Source organism: Anopheles funestus, chromosome 2RL (genome assembly GCF_943734845.2).
Source record: "Anopheles funestus chromosome 2RL, idAnoFuneDA-416_04, whole genome shotgun sequence".
NCBI classification, from domain to species: Eukaryota; Metazoa; Arthropoda; class Insecta; order Diptera; family Culicidae; genus Anopheles; species Anopheles funestus.
The window spans coordinates 38,707,703-38,732,637 of NC_064598.1; the positions used below are offsets into that span (position 1 = coordinate 38,707,703).

The 24,935-nt window shown below is 42.2% G+C and overlaps 1 protein-coding gene across 2 annotated transcripts in view; it reads right to left on the bottom strand.

Moving 5' to 3' along the window:
- The window catches only part of LOC125761903 (uncharacterized transmembrane protein DDB_G0289901), a 275,515-nt gene extending 251,586 nt beyond the window's left edge, over positions 1–23,929 (bottom strand). For both annotated transcript variants that reach the window (XM_049423482.1, XM_049423473.1), the window contains exon 1: positions 23,257–23,929. The gene's annotated coding sequence lies outside the window, so the exon portion shown is untranslated. The remainder of the gene's footprint in view (positions 1–23,256) is intronic.
- Positions 23,930–24,935: the final 1,006 nt, after the last annotated feature.

Below are 24,935 nucleotides of genomic sequence, written 5' to 3' on the forward strand. Positions count from 1 at the left end.
AAGGTTCTATATAATCCCAGCTCCGATCGTTGCTACAGATGTTTGGAGTGGAGAGGTTACCTCATACAGTCAACATATAAATTTGGACACCACTTTATATATGTCCACAGATATGCATAGAAGAGTAACCGACTAAATCTTGAGGATTGAATTGATAATATCAACGAATCTTCCTATTTACGGTTTTAACTGAAACAGGCTCCTCTTAGAAAGAAAGATCTTGAGGATTGAATTGATAATATCAACGAATCTTCCTATTTAGGGTTCTAACTGAGACCTGCTTAGAAAGAATGATCTCAGATGGTAAATAAATTGTATGTACTTAAACTTTACTGTCGACGGATCTCAATGTTCTCATCTTCTGTGATGGTTTGTGAGTGATGAGTGAAACTGAAGTAATATATTGTACTAGAACTATCTAAAACCAGATATTCGGATTAGCACTGAGGTATTTTGACTTATCTCCTAGTACTTTCTAGAAAGGTGGACGACCTTCTTTCCCTATGAAATAACCCAGAAAAGAATAAGCTTGTTGGGTTGATCAAGTGGCGCTAAACCATTACTAAGTGATCATGCTGTGCTATGCTAACCTCTAAGAACTTGAAAATAGCAAGTCTCAGAAAAATATTCATTACAGCCTAAAACATAAACCTTTATAAATATATCCTCTCTTCCCCATAAAATCTTCGAAATCGGAAATGATATTTGAACCTCCAAACGACATTTTTTTCTGGCGGAAGAAATGCATAAGCTTTCTGTTTGTCGATGACTCAACACGTCATTACAATAAATCCCAAAAACACAACACTAAACCACGCCAACACTACCTTATGACACATTTAATGCTCTAACGGTATCGGTCCGTTTGGAAAAATCAATTTCAACTAAAACTCATCAATAGCCGGCCAGGCGCTCGCGTGGAGTGTGGAAATGAGCCAATGCCGCACCGGGGGAACTCCGCACACCAAAACATGCGAGTGAAGCTATTAAAATAAAGCGGTTTCAGCGTCATTATAATAAACTTGCCCAAATTTATATCCTTCTCCCGGGTGCCGCCAGGGTAGAACTCCTTAGCGTAACACACATATACACACCCTGGGGCCGAAGACAAAGTTTCATTTAATATGTCACGATAAACATGCAAATGGCAGCCTGGAATAACGAAGCACTAGACAACCGTCTAACCACCCTATCACATAAAACAGAAACGCATCGCCCGTGCTGTGAATGTGTGTCATTAATTAATGAATCCGCTAAAAAATTAGTTCCAATCACTGTTGTTAGGACATTTTTTTTCTCGTTGAGTTTTGTACGTTTTCGATGTTTCATGCAGCAAATCGAAACAAATAAATATTTTCTCTCGTCGCGCTAACAATGAATGGAACTCGTAATGGAACGCATCACCCCCTTTTGTAGAGACGCAGACGATTGTGATCCCGTTGAGGGGGTTGCGCTCCTTCGGGCGGTGTTTCTTTTAACGGCAGGAATTAACATTCACTAATCCGATATTTACGATGTTCGGAAATCATTTTAATAACCGCGCACCGCGATAGGCGTAAGCTCGTGGAGCTCGAATTTCCAACTCGCAAGTGAACAAACAAAAAAAACCGCCCAAAATCTATCAATCTGTGTCGTTTTGGGTTAGATCATGGTAACGAGTGGCCGCACAGTAAAACAAAAGCACACCTAAAAAAGTTGGAAGAGGGTAGCATGCTGATAGAATCCATCAGCGTTAAATCGAACGCTCATCAAACGGCAAAAAAGGTTTGAAAATTAAAATAGCTTAATGCGAGCGCGCCTTTTCGGCTTCTCGGGTTTTTTGTGTTTTCCTTTTTTGTGATAACTCAATATGGCGCTACGGTGAGGAGAAAACAAAGTGAAACGATATTGAAATTCTTCCTCTCACATTAAGGAGTTTTCAGCGGGGTTGCGTTTCGTTCGAGTTTAGTGAAATATACCACAGGAATGCAACCGTTGTCAGGGAATGTGACGTGGTTGGAATAATGGTTCGTATGCTTTACGTGATTGATCTTTTCTTCCCAAAAAAAAAACTTTAACTAACGTGGTTAAACAGACCACACTAGACATTCCACGCACATCAATTAGCGAAGCATAATTGATCAATAATTCATCATCCGTTTTAGAGGAAGCTTGAGTGACTGTTTTTGGGCGCCACGGTGCTCTTTTTTCTTTGAATTCGTTGTGGTCGAAAACGAGATTCAAAATATGTTCAAAAATGTTCATCATAAATTCATGGAACACGGTAGGGTTCTAGGCCAGACAATGAGTGAGACGATTCATTCTTGAGAACAATGGTTCCATGTCTGACCTTCTATCAGGTGATCGATCGAGATTAAAACAGTCAAGAAACAAATTATTTTTGTGGGAAGACTTGCAAACCCACTAATAAATCCTTCTTATAGTTATGTAGTTATTTTAAAATTCAGTATAAAAATATAAAAATACGAAATATAATCATTTGAACCAAAACAATCGCACACAAAATAAAAATCTTAAATGAAAAATTAATTTCCTTCTTTAACCGCGCACAGCAATCAATCAACGATTGAAAGCAAAATATCAATGAATACATTTCCGCTCAACACCGGCAGCGGCAGCAAACCTGTCTCATTAAATTCATCAATGCAATCAAACAATTTGTTTCATGATTTACGTATGTCACCATTGCAATCCCCTTTCCCGCTCTGTATTTCGGGCTCTGTATGTAATTTTGTTCAATTTCAACACTTCACTTCATTCCGAGCTTACCGGAACAACGCAGCCGCAAGGTGTACGCTGACGGGGTGTTCGGTTCGGTTCGTGCAAGTGCAATGAATTTTTTAACAGGACCACCTAAAATATTTACCCCCTCTGTGCCATTTTAAAATGCAAATTTTATTCCAACCATTATAATGTTCAGCATCCACGCGCACAACCATCAAACGGTTACCGTACAGGCACACAAATAAACAAAGCTAGTTTGCTACATACATACATCGCACTGTTTCGTGTTGCATGTGCAAACTGGGCATTTGTATTTCGTTTTTTTCATTTAAAAAAAGTGTTTTCTTTTTTCGTTTTTTTTTTTGCTTATAGAAAGCACAACGTGGAGAGTTTCATTCATTAGTGACTGAATCGTTTCAATACATTTATGGAGTTTAATTAAGTACCCCATCTTCGCGTTCATCGATACTGTGGCGTTCGTTGAGTCAGCGTCAGATGTGAAGGCCAACGTGTGATTTATTTAAAAATCAACCCTCGTTAGAAGATGATACTTGACGGGTGTTTTATTTTTATGCACCTTAACAACCGGCTTGTTATCCGAAGTTGCACCAAACGCATGTTCATTTTTAACGAAATCAAATTTAAATGCAAACGAATGTATTGATGAAAATGTGACAAACTTCAGCTCGCGTGACCCGGCCAACCTTTTAGGCAAGCACACAGTCGAACAGCAGCACCAACCAAAAAAAACAAGGGCTCTTCCAAAGGCCACTGGGAAGAAAATAATTCATTAAAAATGGGAACATCATATTATCGGTACGTGCTGCCAAGGGATCCACTGGAGCCCTGGATGGCTGGATGAAAGTGAAGCATCGAAAGCAGTGGAAAGTGCATCAAACGCCCGGGTTATGGGTTTATAAAATTGTATATATTATTTGCAAAAAATCGACCCCAAACGAGACGAGACACCGACACTGGAGGCTATCGGATGATTTACTGTATTTAAAATATTTATGCCTATTAATAAATCAGCGATATGGGGATGCAAAATCATACCGGGCCAGGGCCCAAGCATGCAATCCCCGCCGCTATCCACTGCGAGTGATGTGTGCCGCATGTTGGAAATAAACAGGAAGGAATGTGCTGAAGGAGAAGGACCTGGTCAGGAGAAACAGGCCACAGCAAAGCGCGTGTGTATGAGCATATTCGCAACAACCATTTGCAGCTGCAGGTCAGATCATTAAATCACAGGATGGGCCATTATTATTGGGATTTTTTTTAATGGTTTTCCTTTCTTTGCGACCGTTGCGCTAGGGGAGCAGTTGGGGTTAAAAGTTTGTGTGTGATATCGATAGATGATACATTATTGTATGTTTTCAAACAACAGGAGTGTCTGAGTGGTTCGAGTGCAACAACTCTAGAATTTTTTTGTTGTTGCTTCGAATAAGAATTACACTCACAACTCACTTTCATAACACCTTTTTTTCGCTATTCTGAAAGATATTTGACTTCATAGAAAAATAAGCTTTACAGCTTTATGTAATATCAGATGAAGTACAAAAGCTGTTGAGAACACTACTTATCGACCATTTTAACAACAATTTTGTTTCTTATTTACACTCGTCTAATGACGTCTAATTCAAAAATGTAGAATTGGAAGATGTATTTAAGTACTTTTAGTCGTAACATGAGATGGCTTCTAATTTAACCAGTTTTTGATAAAAAAAACACATTTTTCCTGTGCAATAACGGATACATTATACAAATTGCACTAATTTTGATTGCCGATGATAATTGAATGAAACAAATGTTTTTTGAATCATATGTCTTCAATAAAAATTCCATCACATTATACCGATCAGCCGACACCAGCTGACCAGAGCGTTAGGTGATCGCACCAAAATAAAAATGTAAGCATTTGTTTCGACATTTTCGTGGAGATCAATTCACTCTGTTTCGGTCTCAAAGTTGTATACGTTCCTCCTGTTTGAGGCTTTCCCAACAAAGCTTTGTAAGCCGTTTTTTTTACTAAAAATGCAATCACCTACTGGCATCGGCTGAAAAATACGCCAAAAAATATATTCTTGTCTAGAAACTGTTTCTTTTTACTGATTTTTCAATTTCTTCAACTACCAGGAAGATCGAAGAGATTCTTTGCTATTCCTTCGTCTACAGATTTTTAGGGGATGTCTGTCTATAGTATGGATTTTTTAACCAAATTTGGTAAACCCTTGGAGCTTAAAAATCGCGTCCTTCTTGAACGGGTAGACATTTTTCAATTCTGTTCGTCCAATGTCCTAGATCAAAATCGAATTTTTAGCGTCCTCTATCGCCTCCGATTAATATTACAGTTGTATAATATTTATCAACTATAATCACAGCTCAATAAAACAAAATAAAAAGAGATTTGGAGCATAACTACTACGAAGTCTGGACTATGATATTATTTTGATCCAACACCCAATTTAACATTAACATTAATACTTATTGTTTGCTGATAATTACACAACAAATTCAAGTATTAAACTCACATTAAAGTCATCCACTTCATTCTTACCGGTTGGGTTGGAATTCCCTTTCCCATCGTGGAACTTGAATAGTAAAAGAGCAACGTAACGATATCCTCCATAAACATCGGCTTCCTGCCGCGTACTATCATCAATCAACAATCTAATTACAATGTCTAACATCGGTCCCGATCGGCCCATATGTTGATAAGGTACAGCTGCCACACTGCGGAGGACCTTACCCTCGGCTCGCTCGGTACATCAGCCAGCTGGACAAAGTCAATCACCACCCGAATCCGATATCTCACCGGGATCGGGAGCGACTAGGCCCCTAACGAAGGCCTCACATTTGGAGGTTCGTAGTTCGTAGACGAGGTGTACAATCTGGCGGTGAGATTGCAACATTGTGTGCTTCCTTTTCTCTTGGTGTTTTTTTTCGGGACGGTAGAAGGGTTAGCTGGATGAGTTTTACTAATGCATTGCGTCCCGTGGTGCCCGCGAAAGCGAGTTCGGACTCTGCCGTTCGAGGTTTGGATCCGTATCAGGATGAGCGTGTCGAGGGTTTGTGCGGAGATTCGATCGAAGCGTGAACGGTTCGAATGTAGAGAACAAGGGTACCAGATAGTGCAGCACAAAACGTCGACGAAAGACGGCCTGTCTCGCTTCGTGCTGATGGTGTTGATAGAAATGATTACAAAAATAGATCTCCTTGCCCTTCCATGAGCCGCGTGGGTGGTAGTCCGGAACGTCTGACGGTGAAAATGGAACATTATGCTTACCGGTAGAGTTTTTTGATCGATTCCGGCCGATCGAGACATGCCCTTGAGATACGGATGCAGGGCTTTAATGGGAAGGGAGTTCTGGTGACACAAAGTGTTCGATCGATTGAGACGACAGCTACAACCCACATGCCGCTGCAACATGACAAACAGGCGACTCATATGGCCACTTGAAGCTGTGCACAATCTCATCGCACCGGTCACGACGGTGTCTTCGTACGACGCGTGGGCCGAACTACGGCCTTTCTAACCGACAAGATATCCTGCCTTTTTAACTTCATAATTTGCTTGCCCCCTTTGCTGTTGTATCCGTGCATACATGGCCCATCAGCACCATTTTGCCGAACGAGGGCTCACGATGGGCTCTAGCGACAGGGAAAAACTATCCACTTCTTCAAAAACCGGAACGATCGCTATCTTCCATACCGTCCCCGCTATTAAACCCTTACGGATGAGTGAGACTCTCGGGTAAGTTGAAGTGCATGCAGATCGGCACGCTTGTTCGCAACGATCCACAAGAGAGCTCGACGAGACCAAGCTTGATGCCGTCAAAAGCTTAATAATCGTCTGTTGTGATGAGAAACGATTATCGGCCATTGAAAAAGTCACACCGTTTGAAGGGGATGATGCCGATGAATGGCTTCGCACAACGCAATAACGATTGTGATTATGATGTTACAAGCGAAGAATATCCGATGAATTGTGGTCCGCGTCGGAGCAGAATATCTCATGCCGTTTTATTGTGTTTCGCGAGCCATCGTCGTAACGAAAGAAAGCAAACGTTGAAGGTGAATAGGTGATTAGAACACGTTTCTCTTGGCGTATATCTTGGGGTGGTGTTCTGTCTCTGTTGTGTCAGGATCATTGCAAATTTGTATCAAAATCAAATTAAAGATCGTTCGTGCTATGCAGAAACCCGACACTAGAGACGGATGGTTCAACAAACGGGTGATCATTGTGAAGTCACGTCACTGAAAATATCCGCAGAATGAAAAACTACACCCCAGCTGATTAGTCAATTTATTGCACCCAAAAAGGCCTCACCACCGCCGCTCAGAAACACGGGTTCTCCACCATCGACATGCTAAGGTTGGACAATAAAGTGCAAATCATATTAACATATTTTGTTGTCCCCCCTCATGTCCACCGGTTCGAAACATTTGATTTATGGTGTACAGGGCCGACCAGACGAATTCCACATGTAGTCGTCGGCCATCGGCGACCAGTCAGGCCCAATGTTTGGCAGTCACCACAGATTGCTTATGCACATTCTTTCACATGTTCCGAAGCATAGTTTCGGAGTTTGGAGAACAAATAGCCGCCATCCTCCAACATGCTTCGGTTTGGGGTGAATTTCAGTTTTCCAACCAACATTCAGGTTGGACGTTTGAATTTTTATGTCCAGAAAAATGTGGTCCTTCCAAACGACGGTAATTTGACTAGGTGGAATAGCCGTGTCTGTGTGTAAGTTTATGTTTAATTTTTCTATCTCGCCCCACCACACCTGGAAGGCCTGCTCTAGGACACCCTGCTGCGAATGGTGCGCGCTGGCAAAACGGTGGAAACTCAAACCATTCCTCATTTGCAAAGTCATCGAAATCGATGCCTTGCGTTTGTAATGAGAATGAGAAACACATAAATACTGTGCGTGTGGTGAAGAACGTTCCCCCAATCAAAGGCTAAAGATGGAACTGGGTTGATAAGGTGAAAGATGAAGCTGTTGATTTGGAGGTTCCGATTGAGCTGTTTTGTTTTGTGGGGCGTTTTGGGAGGCATTGCATTCCTAGCAACTGTCCGGGCCGGGGTGGTGTTTGTGGAAAATGTTAGGGAGTTTTTATCAAGAATCCAGCACAAAAATGTATCCCATGTCGAACCATTTGAATATATTATGCAGTCGTCTTCTTCTACGAACGTGTTCGTTTACGTTCGCGTAATTAATCATACAATTAAGAGTATTTACATAAATATATACACCTATTGTGAGAAATAATAATGATGGTTTTCTTAAGTAAATAAGTCAATAATTCTCTAATCCGAAGATAAAATTTTCGCTTGAATTAATCAATACGACCTACTAAATAGTTCAGTGGATCAAAATTATATAGTGAATATCAATGTCCGCTGTGTGTAGTAGTCGGATAATCCCCAACGTTAAAAAGAGTTTAGCTTACAGTCGTTGGTAATCAATGCCATAAACTATTTACTTTGATTGGTATATACACGACTCCATACGAAATAGACTTCTAATCGAGCAAATGCTCGAAACACAATTCCGATTCCGCCAAGAACCTGTCCGATGGTGGTGTACCGACGCGCTGACATTGCCTACTGTGATTGCGCAAGGTGTATATATTAGCATTCATGATCGATTAAACTTAATGACATCGTCAGCATTCAGACTGCAGTCTCGTACCTTGTCACGAAACTGGTCTCCATCGACCGATTCTGCCGAAGTCTCGACTGCATCGACAATTGAGCAAGAGACCAGTTTTTTTTTCATGGATTTATTGAACTAGCCTCGAAGGTGTCTTAAAACATTTGCCATCGTTCTCGTTCCCTTCACCCCAGGTTTAGGTGTTTGGGTGTATATCTCACGCAAATTTTATGACTTTACTTCGCAACAAACCACAACAACTCCACCCACCCGGCCTCGGTAAATGTCTCATATCATAACCCTCTCACCCCCATCACCATTCTCTTTCGGCCAGTACGGATAACTACTATACGAAAGCAACTCGACAGATAATCCATCAACCGGTAGACTACGAGGTAGGTATTCGTGCACGCAAAAGCACGTACGTGATTGGCAAATGGCGGATCTGTTCGTGCCGGTGAGTCATTTCTTGTGATGGCCACCGCCATCGTCGGTGCGAATTACGAAAGGTTGCGGTTCGATGAAAATGGGCGATAAAATTTAATTGATGAGATAAGATAGGGTTGTAAACTTTAATTTATCTCTCGCCCGTTCGGGCGCGTATTGCTGCGATCGTTCACGCGCGGACGCATCTCGGGGAAATTATCTAAGACGAGTGCGCCCGGTAGAACTACCCCGTGTTGTTGCTGGCTAGAAAGTTAATGCACTGGAAGCGAGAGCGATTTATGGATTTTTGCTTTCATGGTCAGATTGCTTTCGTGCTGATGGAATACAGTACGCACCTGGTAAGGTATTTTGGATCCAATCGCCGTCCTAAAAAGGAATTGATCTTCAAAAGTAATTTCTAGCTTCCATAACTGAAGCTTTGTTCATTAACTTTCCTAGAGTCTCGCCAGACAAAATGATGTGTTGTTGTTGTTTTTTTTTTTGCTCTTTAATCCACAATACCTCGCAGGTATTTAAGACATCCCAGGTGTGCGTTAGGTAGAATCCCTGAACCGAAACCCCCTAATTCGTAGTTCGTGTTTCAGCTGCGGCACGTTCTAAACACACCATACACGGGGTTCGGGGTTCAGGAATTGATCAATATTTTTCTGACACGATGTGATGCTTTTTCCTATTGTGAATTCATTTCCACACATTGGGATGGTTTTTGGGCACCACGACCTCCGGCTTACCGCCTACCGGTTGCAGGACCCAATTGGGCAACACCAGTTCGATAGCTTAATAAAGACATTTTTCACTCCATTATTACAGTTCGAATGAGAATAAGATTAATGACGCCGGGAAGGCAATCATTACCATTTTTCACCACCACCACCAGGTACACGCAAGCAAAGAGTGAGGGAATAAGAGAGAGAAAAAAGAACTGATCTAAAGGGAAGGCCAGCGGAAACAACAAAAAAAGAAAAAAACACAGCGCTAGACTATGTCCCGACAATTGGTGTTTCTCGGTGATCAAACGGACCATTTTTGGGAAAGGGGCATTTCGGTTTTCCTGTGTCTTCCAATCCGGACAGTCCCGGACGCGGTACCCTAGACATTATCGATCGTTCGAAGCGGGCCGTAAAAGCGCCTTCTACCCAAATTCGAATGTCCATGTGCAAAGGTTTTGTTGTTAGTTCGATTGTGTACTTTTTCCATCCCTCCGTGGACATCCTCCAACCCCACACACGCGAGGTGGTGGAAAGTGGTACAGCTATGCCGAAATTCTACGTTTGCGATTGGTGCGAAGCGCACGTCAGCGCATTCCGCGGCCTATGACGAATGATGATCACATGCCTAGTTATTTTCGGCAAAAGATCAACTGTCAAAATTCTGAACGTGCACAATGATAAAAGGACCGGGGGAATGGTGAAGAAAATTGATCTCTATTCAGGGCGCGCCAGGAAGACGCGGTTGTTCTTGGTTGTTGTTTCGTTTCGTCCGGTGTTAGTTTGTGTTGTTTTTTTTTGGCTCGAAGGTCATTTTTGGGGGCTTGGATGCCGACCGAACGGGACTTGGGAAACCGTTTAATGGATGGTTGAAGGTGTGCAAGAGTGGTGTTAAGTTGAAGCAAGCTCTACATCTATCATTTTGACAAACGCACCGTTGAGGCGTAGCTTATCCGGTGAAATTGGTTAGCTTTTCTTGGTAGACAACTAACGATAGATTTTGAATCTTCGTGACGTATTTTTTTTTTAAGTTAACCCCTTTTTATAATAATAATATAAATATATTTTAATATTTTTCAATATATTTACATATGCATCTTTGCTCAAAATTACTCGAGAGCTTTTAATAATTCAAGAAGAACCAATATTATTGGATTTGTACAAACATGTAAATCAGTTAGTTTCACATGCTTGGTATTAATTTTCCTTTGGGAATTTATATTTTGATGTAAAATTTGTTCTCCAAACTGAGGGAAAATCCTTAAATTCTTGAAGGGAAATATCTAATAAATAATTCCAATTTCTACCATCTATCACTCCCAGTACATTGCCTCACTAGATAAAATTATAACACCGAAAGTAGATTACACACTAGAAGCCGTGTCATATCCAGTGTCAATGTACTGCACATTACATCATTCAAGGACTCCTCATGTGAGGAAGAAAAACTTTGCTCAAGGGCCTGTAGGAGGGTTTTAAGTTTCGTATCAACCTAAACCAGGACAGGAAGTTCAACCATCGTACCGGAACGGTCAGCACCGCCTCCGATAAACACTCTCCGCGTAACAGCAACGCGGCAGGAAAGGCAGGGAGTGAAGCGCTCAAACAGAAAAGGAAACGAACCGTACATTTGGGGTGCGATTTGTGCCACCCTGTGCACACAATCACGGTAGGTTTTGAAGTTAATCAAATGGAAAACAAGTGTCCTAAAACTCACACTTTCCCCCAAGCGGTGTTTCGGACTTGGCCGGAGGTACTTTCTATTTTCCCATGGGTGTAGAGGAGATGCCGTCCCACGGACGTGGCTGGGAATTGTGGCATCTGAGGCTGTCCTGTCGCTGTCAGGTTCAGTGCTGCCGACACGCTGCCCTTTTTTTCCTAAGTGCTGCAGATCACATAAAAATTAGAGCGAAGGCAAAAACATAGATAATGCATTTTATACCGTTCCGCGGGCTCGAAATGGAACGTGACGCTCGTCGGTAGTTCGGAATCGTGTACACCGGGGGTCGTCCGCTCGGCCATCCGATGTGGTTCGTCCATCGATTAGGGAGGGATGAATTAAGATTGATGAGCAAATAAAAAGCTTGATGGAGAAGCATTAAAAAATCGAACATCGCGCAATTTTTCTTTGCGCCTTCTTGCCGGGTGATTTTCAGGCAGCAGCCATCTTTCTAGCTTCTCGGTGCTGATACCATGGCGGATGCCACCGACTGTACGGGGGGGTTTTCTGATCGACATTTTCGGTATTTTTAAGCTCGACCATCTTCTTCGCTGGCGCTTCTCTTTTGCTGCAAAATAAAATCTTTCAATCTTCCGGCAAACGTTTTGTGGCCGCCGGGGGCCGACTTGATGTTAGACGGCAAGTATCAACAGCTGAAATCGATTACGAAGCACGGTTCGTATCAGCCGGAACGCAGAAGTAGCCGGTTTGAGTAATATTTGATTTTTATGATCCAGTGCAGTTTCAGCTCATTAGAGCTTGTGCGGAGTCGGGAGGCGGGAATGAAGAAGCAAAAACCGTCGATAAAAATGTAATTGAACCATGATGGCGTAGAGTTAAGCGAAAGGCAAAAGTGCTTGATTAGCTTTGGTGGACACAGTTTATTACTTCACTTGTGGCTCGTTACTTAGGTTCATTTTTTTCTACTTGAATGTGGATCAGTAACAGCTTAAGTGATCTTGTTATAGTTTAATTGAGGGAGAATTTTTAATTTCATATTTCAGTCTCATAAAAGCGTTAAAGGAGCAGCTAATTGAATGAGTGTGCGACGAAAATGTGGTGAGACACGAACCGTTTTTTCGGGTTAGTTTAGTTTTATGTTTCGTGAAGACACCCAAGACCAAGATGTCTATAGGGAGCAGCAGTTATGGTGCTTGTAATTCGTGGCTTAGTAATCACATCTGAAGCTAACTGGAAAGGGGTATCATGGTATAGAGTTCCAATGCATCGAATCTCATATCTGGGAATTCTGGAATTGTTCAGCTATCTTCAGTCTTCAATGTTTTCGCCATTTTGGAACTTTTCATGAAGTACTTTTAATAGACTACGCGAATTGTGATTTGCTACAACACCTACTAAAGGTTGCTGTAACTAAAGGTTACTTGTTATAAAAAGTTATATTAAATGTATGAAAATTCCTCTACAACCTTCATACCTCAAAGAACCATCAGGTCCTTTCATACTAATCCATACGGCGCAACATGGCTACGTACACAAGATGGGAAAGTTTGGCTTATCCCACAGAATAAAAGGACACGCTGCAGTTTCATATCGACGCACTATGTAAGCTGTGTGGGTAAATCATTCTCCATCCCCAAAACCTAGCCCAGCAGCAGCAGTAAACTCCCCGACCGCTAGAATGGTTACCCAGCAGCAGCAGCAGCGGTAGCAGCAGAAAAACCCATTGTCAGTGAAATCCTATCAACATTAATCGGATCATTTCGAAAGTGTACACATTTAAGGCTGTCGGCGGGCGTAAATACTGTCTATTCATACCTTGCGTCCCTTCCGGTCTTCGGCATCATAATTTGCGTACACCGCTCCGTGCTGATTTTGATCCATGGCCGCTAAAACCCAGCTAAGCCCCAAACTACCCGCGGCCATTGAGACCAGAGGCTTCAGCTTTGTGGGAGGGGGCGCATTTTTCCGCATTAAGCCGTACGGAGTGTGAGCCCAACCACACCAGGTCGGATTTACGTGCCGTGCACGGGGAGTTCCCCGGCATTCCCAAAATCCCGAATATTCCGTGTCCGAAAAATGGTGGCGGCGTCTCATTTTAATCACTTTTACAAGAACCCCTTTTTTGCCACTCGTGGTCCACACGGGCCAAGGGCGGACATACGATGGACGCGAAAATCGTGCGCGTGGACAGCATAATTTCGTATGCGAGTACGATCCACTAATCGCCGATGATTATCTTTTATTATTCAAATACCGACACCCACTCGACTGGATGTCGCTGTCGTGTGCCAGGGCACAGGACATCCGGACTCGTTGCTGCTACTGTCGGGTAACACTTGTCGGCAACTCGACGTTGAGAATGATGGCAACGGTGGTGTTGGCATTCATACACAAATCACGCACGTGTACGCAGCCGAGAGCTTGCTGATCGCTTAGCGGACTCCACAGAGAGCACCGGAACAGGCGACTGTTGAAGGGTCGCCGCGCGGGTTTTTTTTCACGCTTCATTATTATTACTTCAGCACAAAACGGCAATGTGGTTGAAGCTGTTCGTGGGCATGAAAACCATTTCAGAATAAGGTTTTTCTTTTTTCGTTGTTGTTGCTTGCTGATGCTGCCTATAGTGGAGATGTGAGTAATAACACATGTCATGGCGATGGCGGCTCTGTTACGAGACGATTGTGTAGGATCGATCCACCTACAAAGTGTACTGGGTTCGGTATGAAAATCATCAATACTTATCCCATTTTTTATATCCTTATAAAGGTGAGAAGATGATTTTTTCCCCCCATTGATTCCATCTGCCTCGATTCGACAGGAATTTCTATTGGAACGCACGCACACACAATCGATCGCACACCTATAATTGAGACAAGGGAAGGGTCACATACCGTCATTACACGCAGTACGTTCTGATTGAGTCGTCAAGGGTAGCAATCGTGGTGTTTGTTTCGTTCAGTGTTTCTTGACAAGAAAATTGCTCCCCCCCCAAACCAAATGCATATGGATCGTTTCTCACCGCGCGCGCTGTCATTATTGCGCGCACTGTCATTTTGGGGGCCTGGGTTGATGGCCGGGGCGCCATTGCACAAAACCAACGGAACCGGGTTGGCCGGTCGGAGAGCGTTTTCAGTTAAATGTGAATAATCACACTTAATTGTTGTGTGGTGCAAAAATTTGCATTTTAAATTGCTTCCCATCGTGGCCAACTTCCGTCGTGGCTTCGTCTGCTCTATCTGCTCCGTGTTTCATTTCGGGGATGCATTTTTGGTCCGAGGGATGTCTTTTTTTTGTCTTCCTGTTTTGAGGGGGATATTTGGAAACCACTTCACACAGCGGTTGTCAACCGCCGGCGGGGTTACATTACACCTTGCCCACCTGATGTAGATCCGGTGCTTAAAGATAGTTGAGAACGGTTGGCCTTTCGTACAGACACACAGCGTCCTGCCCGTGTATCGCTGATTGGAAAGGATCAACTTTCGGCGTAATCTCGCTGGGCTGGGCTGGGCCCTGGATGTGTGCGCCCTCGAAACAAAACCCATTTGACGGGTGCGGTGAGAATCTCATCTTATGAATATTTACGACCATTTGCTTGATTACATGTTTGCTGAATCGACCCGAAGGATTAATGTTTATGAGAAGTGCAAAAAATGGATCTACAGTACCGTCGATGGCACAAACCCGTACTCATGTTGTATGTCCTTTTTCCACCGTTTTCGGTGCGATGTAAAGTATCCGAGCGCAAAATGAATCAGTTAGTGAGAAGAGTTTAACACCAATAATCGACTTGATACTTATGCTGGGCACAAAATTTACATCGCTGAAAAGGATGATTCATCTTGGAATGGAATGCAACATTATTCAAAAGTTAGTTTAGCAACTGAGTTTTGAACTTTAATTTTTCTAGTTTAAACAGATAATTTTGGTTTTAACACTTAAGTTTCTAAATTGAAATTATCTGATGTTGAAAGTGAAAAAAAAAACAAAAAGATAATATAATAACTTTTCGCGACTTTTTCCAATTAAACCACAAAAAATGCGTCGCAAACATTACAACATTATTAGCAACATGCCAGCGCAACGGCTAAAGAGGGGGCTTCCAACCTTCTACGATACCAAACATTAAACTGCAATCAGTTTGCAGGAAAACGCGCAAGAGTGCCACTTGCCTGAAGCATCCCCGAAAAAGCATTTACTTCTTTCACGACTGGTACTCCAGAATTCAACCCCCTCTTTTTCCACCCCTCTAAAACCCCAACCCCTTTTGCGAAATGTTGCCACGAGTTTGCCAGCATTAAAATACGGTTCCACGGAACGGTTTTATTTTTCGCTGCTTCTGCGAAGACATTGCCGGTCTACCGTCTCTTCTGTTTCATCCATGGTTTTCCCCGCCCCCCACCCGTGTCGATGCACCAGCTAAATAAGGCGAAATCTCTCGAAATGAAAACTGTAAAACAATTGTCCGAATCGTTAAGATCTCGATTTCGCTAACAACCCGGCCGGCTGAGGAGAGTAGCGGTTCATGGTGCGGTTGTTGTCGTTGTCGTCGCGGTGCCTAAAAGTTGTGAATCCGTAAACCGTCATTTCACGAATCGTAACGATTCATCAACTCGATTTTCCAGCTACCCTTCGCTCGCTCCCTTCCCTTGTAAGAACCATCTTTTCTCTCCCGTCAAGGAGTTTGGGCACGACTCATTGCACTTCCGCCGCATCACGTTTGCAGCATCATTAGGCCACGGTTACGGGTAGGATGAGGAAATAAGAACAAAAAACCAAACCAACTAAAAAAAAAGCGATACAAAGTAATGCGAATTGCATCACAAACTCATCCGTTCCCGCGGATGGGTTGAGTTGTTCAGCATATAGAAGAAGAAGGAAAGAAAAAACTGTCCCGGAGTGAAAAAGTGGTGTCTAGTAGAAGGATTATACAGTGCAGCGAAGGTGCATCATTGCTTGAGTGTTGCAGCCTGAGGCGCTTTTTTTTGTCGCAGCACTGGAGTCCTTCTAGTGATTGCTGCCGCTTACAAACATGCGCACACACAACCATAGGTCCATTGTGTGTAGCTAGACTTTGTAAAAGAAAATGTAATTAACATTGCATTAAAAGTATCGTCCCATTTCCACCCCCTTAAAGGTTGGGACCATTTCCATGCGAATAATTTTTGCTTTGGAAGAAAAAAAAAGCTTCATACATCTTCATATTGTAGCTTTTTACTACAATCAATTATAGTTACAAACAGTAGATATTAAGGGAAAACAGGGCAAAAAGGACAATTTTAAAGTCTCTAACAAGTAACTATTCAAAAATATTTGTACCATCACGCGAATGGAACCCCGAAGCTGCCGGTGTAAACCAACCCCATCGAAGCCACAACGGTTCAAAGCAAACGGGGCCCTCCATTCCCGGGGCCGATCAGGGCAGTCAGTCAACCCAGCCAAGTCAGTCACTTAAACCCGGGGAAACTTCATAATTAAGACATCAAAAACGAACATTAATTTGTATCTGCTTTGTGTCTGTGTTCTTTTGCGCCATGCTTTTTTTTTTTGGTTGAGTGTGCCGACTTTTAAGTTCCCGCGTGCTTGCTTGCGCTCGTACCTGATACATAACAACGGCAAACTCTTCGGTCGCTATTTTTACCCAAGCCAAAAAGAGTCGTTTGGCCAAACGAAATGATGAGATTTTGCTCGTTTTTTTTGTTTCGAACCACGAATCGGTTCCGTGAATCGTGTCGCGCCAGAAGCAACTGTGGTCTGCCTGCAGTGGAAGTGTACCTTTTTTCCCGGGCTTCGCCAAATGCACATTTACCGTTTGCTGCATATGGCTTCCGCATGTGGTGTGTGTATTGTGGAAAATGGGAAAAGAAAGATTGCTGTTCCAGCGCTGTAGAATGGAGAAGGCGTTTTTCCTTGTTGCGCTTTGCTCATTATATTGCATTTGTGTATTGCAAAAAGAGATTTAAGTTTTCTTGTGTTATATTTTTCACTTCATAGTGATGTTATATATGGTAGTTGTTTTCAATCAAGAATCAAAAGCAATGCATTAGTTATAATGTTTTTGATGGAAAACAGAAATTTTTCTTGTTTGAAGGGATTCAAGAGGAATAAATAATAAAGTTTTCTACAAGGACAATAGTTTAACAAATTTTATGGAAAACGGTACTTTAATAAAAGAATCATTTTTGACCAATTTCCCACGTTCATCATCCTTTTTTTTTTTAAACAATGTTCAAATTTTCACTCTGATTAAGAGAGTTCAAATGTTTGTTAATCGATTTTCATTTGATGATACATTATTTATTTAATTTAGTATTTTACTAATAATATATTTTTAAACAATAATAATATTGTAAGGTTTATAATCGAATAATGGAATTTGTTATTTGGGTAGCATAGTTGCGCGTAGCTCTGCTAGCGGACAAATCGGTGAGAGCTCGTCACAACGTAGGAGATCCTCGAAGCGACTACACGCCTAATAAATAGTACAGAACTCATAACCACCGCTACTAACATTCGATCGAGAGACGATCCAAACATTGGTGCCGTGACCAGGATTGGATGTTAGTGCGGATACTGTGCAGCGTAGTGTGCAGTTGGTGATAGTAAAAGAGCGTGTACTATTTTTTAATTATATTTTAAATATTTTATTTCAATTCAAAGAAAGTTTCGAAGAAAACATTTTTTATCTATTGATGTGAGATTACTGCATGATCTTTTAATATGGCAAACTGACAGTATTTAAGGCAAAGTGCATAAAATAAAAAAACAATTAGTATATTACATACCTAATATGCATTAGTTATTCCTGCTGATAACTTCCAATGCTGATGAAAATGTTATACTGTTCAAAGCCATTTTACACCATGCGGCCACATGAAGCAATTTTCTTTGTCTTCCTTGGAAACTCATTATTAGCCATCGTATCGCTCATTGCTGTTTAGAATTGTTGTGTTTTTTTCCTTCAAAAATACATAATAAACATTGTACTACCGTTCGTTGAAAAGTAAAAGTGAAAACATAATTTCCCAAACCGAATGACTCCATCCAGTGCGGTTCCAAAAGCGAAAGCAAAATGGCCGAATGTTTGTCACGGTGCTGAAATAAACTCTCCCATTCGTACCAGTATTTACTCGTTGGTACATTTGAGGAATTGCTTTCTACCTTTTCTGTCGCAGGCAACTGTGTAGCAAACATTCTTACGATGTGGAAAACTTTTGCTACGAAATTTCCCCACACCAACCTTTCCCGAACCCTCAGTTTGGCTCAGTTACAGCATGGTTCGGAACCCCTCAGAGCAAAGGCGAAGCTGCAACCAAAATGCGCAACAACCAAGTTTATTACAATCCTAGCGAAAAACTTAATAAGATTTTCCCCCTTGGCAAACAACAACGGCGATCCCTACGACCTAGGCGAATTTTGCCTAGCCGAATGGAATGGGCTGAAGCGAAAAAACACAACAACAAGAAAAGTATTCCGTTTCTATTTTAGAACTCAAAATTTCTCCTCACCACTTATTATAGGCTTCCGTCGGAGAAGTCCTTTTTTGCCATCAATGGTTACACATTTTAAATCTCGCCTTTTGTGCGGAGGTTGTTCCACGATATGTACGCGATGTCGCCATTTACCGAGACGCCATCTGGCCGAAATGGGTCTCCGAAGGACGTGACGTCTAATGTCTAGCGGGACACCCGAACACGGAACGGCACAAATCCATGGCAACCGTTCCATCTCCTTCAGTCATTCTCTCCAGAATTACAGGTTATTATTCCGACGGGGGACGTTCTTTTTTTTGCTTCTTCAAGCGTTGCTTGGGAAATGGCGAACTGAAGTAGCAGGGCATAGGAAGTATGGTTTATTTTGTTGCAAGGTATCTCCCCGAGGTCACTGACGTTTGCCTGGGCAGGCTGGTTTTGAAGGACGCGATGCGTTTCTAGTGCGTATCCCTTGTGCGCTTCCCGTTACGATACGCTGGGGAATTTAAGCGTCGTCGTAACTTCCTTGCCTTGGAACGTTGCAGATTGGATCGAGCTGGATTTTTCTTTGACCACGGTAGGATGAAGAATTTTGATGAATCACCTTCCACACAGTACTCTAGCTGCAGGTGCTTCCGAGCTGGATGGATGTGTTTTTTGGGGCAAAAGCTGAATAATGAAGTCGGCCGTAAATGAAAACGTTTCGCACAACGCAAAACAGTACCGGAATTGGAATTCTTCAATTACAATAATAGTCACCTGTTGTGGTAACGGATATTAAATTCATCCTTCGTTAGTTGAAGCGACGCTCGAGAGGAGAATACGGTGTTTCCGGAATGTTTTAAGTGGATTTTTATCTTTTCTTCTCTTTTTTGGTTCAAACAACTTTCTCTACCACTCAGACGTGTGGAATTTGTCACGTGGGGGAAAGCACTAAAAATGTGTCATGTTATCAAGCTACTGAGCAAGAAGAACTCTATTGGTACCTTTACATGGAATAACCCGTTCCAGCAATAATGCTCCAAAAATTTGTGACTTGACTGTTTGCAAAATCGAATATTAAAAAACATAAATTTAATCGTTCCAGACCCCCCCCCCACCCCCCCCCCCCCCCCCCCCCCTCCGCTTTGTTCATGCCTGGCCGCATTCGAATGGAACGCACTCTTTACATATCTTCATAAACAAAACCATGTGATGGATATGATTTAGCATGAAAAATGAATAAACACATCCGATTAGTTGGGCGATTTTTCTTACATTTGTGTAAACGAACAACAACAAAAATCTAGCACGCTTCAAACCGGCATCCCCGTACGTCGTTGGCACTTTGTGCATTCATTAGTCATACAGCAACAAACCAAGGCTGAAATATTCCACCAAGAATCTGCCTCACGCGCGTCTATTATTCATACCGTCTCGCTAGGAGGAACCGAAAAAAGATGCTTTTTTTTTCGATGTGTATTTCTCCAACGTGCGTTCTTCACCGTCGGACCTGTCGGCGGGTCACACTCGGCACGAAATTTAATGCCCTTTGTTGTTGGCTGTTGGCAACGAGGTGATAAATTCAGTGCATAACTTGAGCCTCCACAACCACAACTGAACTGCCCCACATGGGCCAGTGTCCATGTCGTATATTTAGCAACGCTTCAAACTCAGTCAAGCTCGAAACGAATGTTAAGAGAAATATTTTTTTCTTTCCCTCCCCGCCGAAGAGGACGCTCTAACGAGAGTTTGGCAAGGGGTGTAAACTAAAGCATAGTGAAAGAAACAAAAAACAACTGAGTTCCTAAAACATGCCAAGGGTCTGGTTTGGGCTAAAGTTTATAACATGTAAATATATTTAAAAAGCAAAATAAGCAACAACCAACGGCTTTGGAATGCATTTTCCCACCCGGTTCGGGGCTGAAATGGGAAGGTTTCCTATGGTCGAACAGCAAGGCCACCGCGGGTTTGCAGGCATGGGTGACTCGCGAACCAATGGATCTCCAAACTGTGCCGTCAAAACGTGCGTTTCTTAAGTGGGAAATTTCAAATTAGGTAGAATCGTCATTATTCGGGAAAGGTTCGTCGCTTGCGTACTGTCCGGTTCTTTCGCGTATGCAGCGAACCGAGAGTGTTTCCCCCGGAGACACTGGACACAATGAGGCACACTGGGGTTGCGTTTTCTGGATTCCTCGAACGTTCGTTTTTGTTGATACATTGTGTCTCTCCGGCAGGACCAACAGAGGGAAAAAAACCCATTCAACCTTCTTGTTACATCCATCCACGTTGCACCACACGTTTCGGGGGTTTGTTCTCTATGACGTCAAAGAATGCACACAATGTGCTTCGGAGTCCTTTCGATCCAAACAAACCGCCACCTTGGCACCTTTTTCTTCGGACCGTGCCCTGGTCCGAACCTTATGTTTAGCGGATTTTCCTTTTCCAACCTTTACCGTGCTCATGTTTGGTCTTGAAACACATCCTCGACCCGATGACGAGGGCTCTCGTACCGCGATTGTTTCGGTCACTCGTGCGCGTATGTACGGAGCATAAGAATACACACATCAAATCAGCATAAACAACACTCGACAAAAGCATAAGTAGACAACACTCGATCAAAGTCGACTTCGGGTTGTTGCTTCTTCAAGGCGCTTTCAGCAGTGTCCCAATGTGTTGTTGGGCCCTTGGTGCAAAGGAGGATGATGGTAATGCTTTTTTTTCCCTTTACGAACGCTCCCAAAAGGCATCCCAGATATCTCGAGGTCCCCTCGTTCGGGGCAGTTATTTTTATTAAGATTCAAAACGGTCGGCTTCAAACATTCGCGGCGAGGAGTGATGTGTCTTTTGCTTTATCTGCTCCTTACTTTTATTAGTGTTGACTGTGTTTTTTTCTCTCCTTTTTTGTTGTAATTTTTGTTGTCTTTCAAGCATGGTCTTCTGTGAATGAGTCGAGAGTCTTGAAATATTTTGTATCAGCGAGGGAAACAAAAATATCCCATTTTGGCATTGAATGGGTATGGGATGTTGGTACGCACTTCAGAAGCAAGCTTATTATTGTTCTACGAATTTTAAAGCAAGTGATGATTAGTCATTTTTTTCTCTTCGATGGATAGTTGGCTGTGTTTTATTATAGAATAAAATAGCTTCACAAGATAAAAGGAATACATTAGAATTTTAAATTTATTTTATCGACGGAATAAATTGGAATTTTATATTTATTTTTTCAATTTTATTTTACTGAAATGTAATTTATTTTCTGAAAACATATCGAACTGTGTCAAAGCTAGCTCAACAAAATATGTTACAGTAATGCTGGTTAGTTATCAACTTGATAAGGCTTTAAGTGCATTGCTGGCAAAGTAAAACAAACCCACAAAGAACAACAGTAACGTCTTGCAAGCAGTTGAGAAGAATGTTTACACGTAACGGATCAGCAATGTACCATGAAATCGCAACGATGTTTCCCGCTGACTTGCTGACTTAGATGGCAAACGCTCAACGACGACAACGATGTCGAATTTGAAGGAATCTGGCTTTGATACGAGTCAGTGAGTTTTCAGTAAACATGGGCACTACGTACAAACCGTCGAAACGGTGACATAACACACTGCACTCTTCCACTGTTGCCGAAAGCAAGTGTGCTTTGTGGAAATTGTGTGCTGGCGTGTGTTACTGTATGCAGAGAGAAAGGAAGAAAAAAAACCTCCGCAGGAAAAACCCAACTGCATTGCTACAGAAGTGCATTTCTGCTCGAGTAAAATGCAACATAGAGCGTAGTGTTTATTGTGGCGTTTGTTGGTGCATAAAATTCAAAACCGTTTCCACCGACTGGAAGAAGCTTAGATTCGTACGCTGCCGTTTGTGGCGTGTATTTTTCTTTTTGTGTAGGAGTTTTTTTCCTCACTTCTTTCTTGTAAAATGTATTTCAACCGATGTTTAAGAGTTTTGGGTTTGTAGCTTTTGAAACAGACCATAAATGCAAACACGCAACCTAACATGCTTCTAATGATGTTTTCAATGGTTTGGTTTTACTTTCGGTCCTTCCCTCGCTTGACAAAAGGCAACCGAAACAAACATAGCCTACGCTCAATTTCTCCTCCAGAAAAGCTTGCACGGTTACACACGAATCGATTTTCCAGGCGGCAAAAAGGTATTTCCCAGCCACCGTTTTTACACCGAAGCGTATGATTTATCTTCCGTTTTTCACCTGAACGAACAACGGCAAAACCGGTTTTTGGCGGTTGTTCCGGCGTTTTGTCCGACGTAACGAAGTGAAAACGAAGACCCTTTTCTGCCGCATTGCCATTTTCACCGGCTGTCGATTATTTTCCGATTTTGGTTGCCATGAAAACTGCCAACCGAACATGCCGAAATCAATTTCGGCTGTCCAGAAACGGTTGGGCGAGCCGAGGAGCGGTACACAGGCGACTAGTTCTATCTACAAGGTACTAGAGGATGTTATTATTGCTGAGCAAATTTAACGATCCATGCTTCGATTTTGTTTATTATTGTTGGTTTAGCATTCGGTATTGGGTGGTGAAGCGGATGGGCTACCCTAAAAGAGATATTTTAATGATGAAACTTACCCCGATTAATGATATTGTGAGCCTTTCATCGTTCCACTGGTCCTTCTGATAGTCGTTAACAGAGTTGTTGATAATGATGCGTTCGCACAAACACATTTAAACCAGCACGCACAACCACACCCGGAATGAAACTGGCCAGGGCAAGAATTACTCGAACGTCGAATTTATTAATTTCCGCAATATTTCCGGATTCTCGCGATCACCGATTTTCCGCGCGTTAACTTTCGATCGACTCAAGCTGCCCGTTGGTCGCTTAAGAACCCTGTAGGCTTTGCCTCCATTGCTCGAGGCACGCATACACCAACCCGCTCGTCGTATGCTGCCGGAACATTTTCCACTGCCTAGAAGCCAGCTGCGAAAACTGAACTGCCGAAAACCATCGGTTGGACTTCCCACTGCAGGGAAGCCAACTGCAAAAAATGAACCGGTCAGCACAACCCACAACACAGACGATCACACCGTTGAAACACTTAAATCTTCACAGAACACTTGCCACTTTATCGAGGCCAGCTGCTTAAGAACATACACAACACAAAACACGGATGAAATCACGTGAAAGCGAAACATAGCGCGTCCGATAACAGAATAATCGGTGTTTTTATATTCGCCGCGGACCGCGAAAACACGTGGAACTCTTGTAAACATTGATTGTTATGACGTCCTGTCAATACGGAGGAGTATCTTCGCTCAAGCACTGCGCTATGTAGTATAAACCGATAAGCGATCGGTTTCGTTAAGTATGTCAGTGGTGCAGGGGTACTCAAACTGATAAATAGAAGGACAAATAAGTAATCGTCCTTCTGGAATAAATTGATCCGAAATCCGTGAGATTGTTCATGAAGATAATTTGGAATTTCTTCCAAATTTGTGATAACGAGATTGGTTTAATTTGTTTGGTAGCGATATAGTGAAATTAATAACAATTTTATTTACTTTTTCTAAAGTTTGACGAATTAATTGAATAGAACAAATTTAATCACTATTGAAGTCAGATAAAAGGTTAAAAATCCATTTTCATTTGCTTTATACCTGCTGAATTGGAGGAAATTATTCGTATTTCATGGTCAATTAAATAAGTTCAAACGAAAAAAGAGATTTTTTCAGATAGGTTTTATTTTCCTTCATAGTATCCAAGTATTTTGCTGCATATTAACGGAGCTTGCTACTACGTACAGTCAATTCACGACTTCGTCCATTAAAAGATCAGCAAGTGAAATAAAGAATTTGGTCCAACAACAAGGTTAGCCACCTGTCGATTTATGTTAATGGTGATCACATCTTGTTCATGGAGTTAATGAGACACCATCAATAATGTTTTTGAACTCAAAAGGAGTTAGCTGAGAGCGCATATCAAACACCGAGCTGTGGGAACACTTAACTTATATTAGAATTAGATCAATAGAGGATGTTATTGCAAAGTTTGTTATACAGAATCTTCCGTACAGCTGATAGTAATATGGTGGATTTACTGGCTACATTTCATTGGAAAAAAATAAACGCACTTGCTTCTTTAGTGCCTTACCGATGTGTCAAGACTAAAATTTGCGGTACAGAATGTACGATAAGTAAACCGAAGACAAGTTGCTGATGCAAGGTTCCTATTAACAGCATTCCTTTCGCATTCGTTAGCCGTGAGTGCGGAAATAAAGCGGGATGGCAATTCCGACGGCATGCAGACA